This window comes from Lolium perenne, chromosome 5 (assembly GCF_019359855.2).
Source record: "Lolium perenne isolate Kyuss_39 chromosome 5, Kyuss_2.0, whole genome shotgun sequence".
Classification (NCBI taxonomy): Eukaryota; Viridiplantae; Streptophyta; class Magnoliopsida; order Poales; family Poaceae; genus Lolium; species Lolium perenne.
Window position 1 is genome coordinate 134,459,580 of NC_067248.2, and position 5,710 is coordinate 134,465,289.

Genomic DNA, 5,710 nt, shown 5'->3' on the forward strand with positions numbered 1-5,710 from the left:
TCTAACGGGCAGGATAACCCCTCTCTCTCTCTGTCGGCGGTTACCTTCCACTCTCTAAGTATGCTAAAGGGCGGTTTTCTGTATTTATTTTCACGCGCTAAAAATTATAAACTCTTTTAGGCATTACTTTTCACGCAAAAAATGATAAACCATCACCGATTTGTTGTAGCCATAAATTTTCACGCAAAAAATGATAAACCGTCACCGATTTGTTGTAGCCATTAATTTTCACGAAAATCCCAAATGATAAACCATCACCGATTTGTTGTAGCCATTAATTTTCACGTAAAAAATGATAAACCATCACCGATTTGTTGTATCCATTACTTTTCACGCAAAAATTGATAGACCGTTACCGATTTCTTGTAGCCATTACTATTCACGGTAAAAATGATAAACGAACCAATCTATCTATCTCTGTATTTGAGGTTTTGACCTGAAAACAAATGGGTATTATAAAGGGAAATAAAAGTTCAAAAAAATGTAAAAACGAAACAATCTACCTATCTTTGTATAGAAGATCGTCTGTATGATTTTTGAGGTCATTTAGAGAAGGTAGAAAAAAATCCCTTTTGAGAAGGTCGAAAAAACCTAACTTGTTACAAAAGCTGGTTTCAGTGAGACCTAACCAAATTTGGCATACATTATGCCATATCTATAACAACAAGGAATATCTAAAAGGGAAAGTTTCACAAAATTTGAAATTTATGGCGAAAATGATGCCATACATGATGCTGTTTTTCGAGGTTTTGACCTGAAAATCAATTGGATATTATAAAGGGAAATAAAAAGTTCGAAAAATATAAAAACGAAACAATCTATCTATCTATGTATAGAAGATCAGCTGTATGAAATTTGAGGTCATTTAGAGGAGGTAGAATAAATCACCTTGTTAGAAAAGCTGGTTTCAGTGAGACGAAACGGCATCCCAAATTTGCCATACATGATGCCATACGTGTAACAACAAGGAACCCTATCTAAAAAGTATCAAAAAAGTTTGCCCAACCGTATAGCTCTATCAAAAAGAACCTCACCAAGGCGCTAGTATGATTTTGGGCTTAGTTACAAACTTTCGTTACCTAACCTTCAACATGAAACTTGTTTCAAATCACTTTTGGCGTACAAGAAACAAATCTCTCTTTGATTCGAGCACCACAGCCTCCAAACTTTGCCGTTGCGGATATCGGCATGGTCAGAACGGCTATGCTCGACGCCACTGCTAGGTCACCGTCGGGATGCACCCTCAATCACGTCCCCTCATTCGATCACTGACACACCAGAGATACCGCCGAGGTCAATGCCGAACGTACATGCTGATGCCAATGCCGAACATGCATCCACGCCGACGTGGGCACGGCCACGCCGCCCCGCTATGCTGGACGCCACAGACCACCGCGAGGTCTTTCCCTTCGCCACCACACTCTTCTAGCACCCATCTATACACGCCAGAAAGGAGAGACACTAGTTTTCTCTACATTGCTCGCGTTCGTGTCGGACACGGTCAGTCAAAGTTTTGAGGTAGTCGTCGATGTCGTCGACCATTTCTTCTCTTCTTTGCATGGTTAAACGCGTCTAGTTCATATCTATCTAATGCGTCTGGTCTCACCTCATGCAGTTCTTTGTGGACGTCGATCTCATCTCGGTACCCCGCAGGCCACCTCCTCCGTGCCATCGCTGTAGAGCTCCGTTTAAAAATTTATTCCTACCCGTGTATTGCCCCTTGTATCAGCGCCATGGCCCACTTGTCATTCGATATACCGAAGCCCCACTCGTGCGTGTTTTGGTCAGGGATACAGCGATGCTTACGGTCAAACAAAGATGGATGGTCTGACGTGTCTTTGCGGGCTCTACGTGGCCCCACTAGTCAGAAGATAACGGTCAACCGTCGGGCAACCGGCCGTTATAGCATCTGTGATGGTTTCAGACAAGGTCTTGGGGAAAACTGAGGAAAAACTAAGGAGCTGGGGAAAACTGAGCACAACTAAGGAACCGAGGGCACGAAAATAGAAATCCCTATAAAGAAACCTTAAACCCGAAGAAATGCAAATAAAGCCATATAGGCCAATGTGTCAAATTCGATTTTATCAAAATGTTTTCAAACTAAAAGTGGTTCCAAAATATTCTTCTTTGAATAAGGAATCCGCTGATATTTTATTTATATTTTTCTGACTTAATTTGAGTCACTTTTGATGCATGTTAGAGCATCTCCAGTCGCGTCCCCCAAACCGTCCCCCAAAGGGATTTGGGGCGCGCCGGACAAAAAAAGCGTTCCAGCCGCGTCCCCCAAAGCCCTTTTTTGTCCGGCGCGCCCCCATTCGGTGTCCGGCGCCCCGAGCCCGTCCCCGTCCCACAGGGGACGCACCGGGGACGCCGGACACAACGAAAAGCGAGGCGGGGAGTGGCGGGGCCGACTCGTCAGCGGCACAATAAATTTTTAACCTAACTGTCGCCTACCTCGCGACGAAAGTTATTGGCGGTGCGGTTCCCGCAGCAACGCAGCGACGGTGCAGTTCCCGCAGCGACGCACCGACGCGTCCCGTCGCGCCTAGCTCTGCGTGCCGGCGTTAATGAGCGCCACCGCTCCTCCGCCTCCCTCCGGCCTATAAAAAGGGGCGCCTCTCATCGTCCCTCTCACACACAAACCCTAGCGCCTCTCTCCCAAACCCTAGCCGCCACCATCTCTCAACAAGACTCGACGCTATGTCTGGTAGAGGCGGAGGCCGACCTCGCGGCCGTGGTCGTGGTCGTGGTCGTGGCCGCGGCATAGCTGAACGCTCGCCGTCGCCTTCCACGCCGCCGGCTTCATCATCGTCAGAGATGGACGTGGAGCCGGCCAGCCAGTTCGAGTTCGTCCTCGTCCTCAAGGGCGACCCGCGCGGCATCCAGAGGCTGCCGGACTCCTTCGCCGACTACGTCGCCGGCGACGATCGCCCGCGCACGATGCATCTGCGGGAGGCTGCGTGCGGCTACTACCGGTGGATCGTCGACGTGATCTACGACGCGCGCGGCAAGTCGGCTGGGAGAAGTTCGCGCGGCACCACAGCCTCCAAGCCGGCTTCATCCTCCTGTTCTCCTACTTCGGCGACAGGGACATGAGCGTCAAGGTCTTCGACGAGACGCGGTGCCGCCGGGACTACCAGGGCGACAGCACCGACGAGGGGGACGACTGAGTGTTATTTCTTCGCAGCGAACACGTGCACGGAGGTTTCTGCCTGTTCGCCTCATCGGTAGAACCAACAAGGGCACCATCCTCCCGCTGGATTTTCCAGTTTAGGAGACTGGGTGTGCCCTCGAGTGTTCTTTCTTAGCAGCGAACACAGGAAATCTTCGATGCACGGCCTAGTTAGGTTTAGTTTCTTTGCAAAATTTTATATTTGTGTCCACGACGGTTCAAACTATGTATTAGTTTGTGGAAAACCATGTTCCCAATTATGTTTTCGTGTAAACCACGTTCCAAATTATGTATTAGTTTGTGGAAATTGAAATAAAAAAAAAAGTATTTTAAATGTTTGAGGGAGGCGTTTGGGGGACGCGGCTGGGGAGCGACGTCCCCCAAAGACGGCACGAACAAAACACGTCCCCCAAACGTTCAATCCGGCGCGGTTTAGGGGACGGTTTGGGGGACGCGACTGGAGATGCTCTTAGTTTTCAAATCAATAGCAAATACTAAATAAGAAAACAAAACAAAAAAAAAGAGCTGGCCATCCGACCAGACCAGACATGATCACGTGCGGCACGTTTCCAGGAAAAGAGCAAGCGATGCAGCATGCAGCAAGTCCGCGTTTCATTTTTTTTTTCCTCCTCTGAGTGGGCCCTGCTGCCATGTCATCGACGTCTTCAAGAATCAGACGGAGAGACAGCGTACGTTTTCCGTTTCTCCCGTTTCATCTCGATTTGATTGCGGGCGATTTAAGTCACCATTTGACGCACCGTTTCTTCCTACTTAAGCCCCAGATTCTCCTCTCTATTTACCCTCATACGTCACACCAAGAGAGCCACCAGGCTGCTCCAATTTAACCTCGCAAGTTCACGGTACCGGCGACTTCCCGGGACGATTGCGGTAAGCACAGTCCATATTTTGATCTCTAGTTTCTTCCAAACTTCCTATCTTTTCATGGCGCATCTCTCAGACTTTATTTCGCAATTTTTGGTGCACCACAGTGACGACGTTATATTTCGACTGTAGTCTCCGGCGAGCGATTTCCGGCGAACTACTGCACCACGACGTCCGCAACTTCGCCATCGAGTTCCCTTTGCGAAGACGAACTCCGTTGTCTGCTACACCATCGCCAACAAGCACGGGGACATTAATCGCAGCGACCACGCGACGACATTCCAGTGACCTGTGTGTTTCCCTACGTGAGCTGCTTCCTCTTTTCATTTTTTTTAAATCTCATCTATTCCTTTTCATTGCAACCATAAGATCCAGATCCTAAGAGCATCTCCACTCGTCCCCCGAACAGGCCCCCGGCGAGCGTTTTTTCCATCCGGACGGCGTAATTCGGCCCAGTCGTGCCCCCGGTTCCTTATTTTCGTCCGGATTTGGCCCTTCATCCATCCGGCGAGCCCACGCCATCCCCGGCCCCCCGGGAGCGCTCGGGGACTCCGGACGAAACGAAAGCGCGCGTGGCCCCAACTTGTCGGCGACCCTCGTCTTCCCGATCTACGGCAATACCCTCGTCTTCCCGATCTACGTCAATACCCTCGTCTTCCCGATCTACGGCAATACCCTCGTCGAACGAAAGCTTTGAACTCTCAAGTGGTGCAACATAGATAGATTATATATATTTCGAATAAACATAAAAATACATATAAAAACTATAAACTACTTCTTCTTCCTACATGGTCCCGCCTCATCGTCGTTGCGGCGACGCTTCCGGCTCGTCACCTCCTCGTCGGAGGAAGTTGAGTCCTCCTCCTCGTCAGTGTCCTCAGCCTCTTCGTCGTCCTCCTCCTGCTGCTCCTCCTCCTTTTCCTCGGCCTCTTCCTCGGACTACTTCTTGGCCTCTTCGTCCTCCTCCTCGTCCTCCTCGTCGTCATCCCATTCGTCCTCGCTGGCCGGCGGGGGGGAATCGTCGCTGCTGGACGATGCAGCTTTATCCCACCAATGGTGCCATCCAGGCGGCTTCCCCTCGCTGTCGGTGTCCGATGGCCAAGAGAGATCGCTCATGGTTGACGGAGGATGGTGAGGAGAGAACAGATGAATGGCGTCGGCCGTCGGAAACCGTATATGTAGGTCTCTCGACGAAGAGAGCGGCGGTTGCTCTTCCGCGGAGTTCGTGCTCCATTACGGCGGTTCTCGCATCGAGGCCACTTCGACCGTTCCCGACGAGTCGTTTCGGCTCTCCAGACCACTTCGCGACGGTTCAATGCGTCGAGGGAACTCCGACGATTGCCCTTCCCGGTGACTGCGCCATCGCTATGCACGCGGTGGGTGCGCGTCAATCGGCGACCATGGGCTCGCGGCTGGAAAAATGGGCCTCCCCAGGCCACAAAATACATCCATCCGGCGCTAAATAACGCCGGATTTCGGCCTGGGGAGCCCCAACGGCTGGGGATGCTCTAAGGCTAGTAGTAGTTCACTTGGATGAAGGGGTACTAACCAATTAGAATCAGCCACTTGTCACATCTATTCTAATTTTCGGATAATAGAACATGACATACTCCAATCTTTGAAAAATCATAACTTTAGTTTCGTTTATCGAAATTT

At 50.1% G+C, this 5,710-nt stretch overlaps 1 long non-coding RNA gene across 1 annotated transcript; it reads left to right on the plus strand.

The window, feature by feature from the left end:
* Positions 1-3,783: 3,783 nt before the first annotated feature.
* On the plus strand, positions 3,784-4,738 carry LOC127304816 (uncharacterized). The gene is made up of 3 exons (XR_007853545.2): positions 3,784-4,060; positions 4,162-4,359; positions 4,464-4,738. It is a non-coding gene; the product is annotated as an uncharacterized lncRNA (long non-coding RNA).
* The last annotated feature ends 972 nt before the right edge of the window (positions 4,739-5,710 follow it).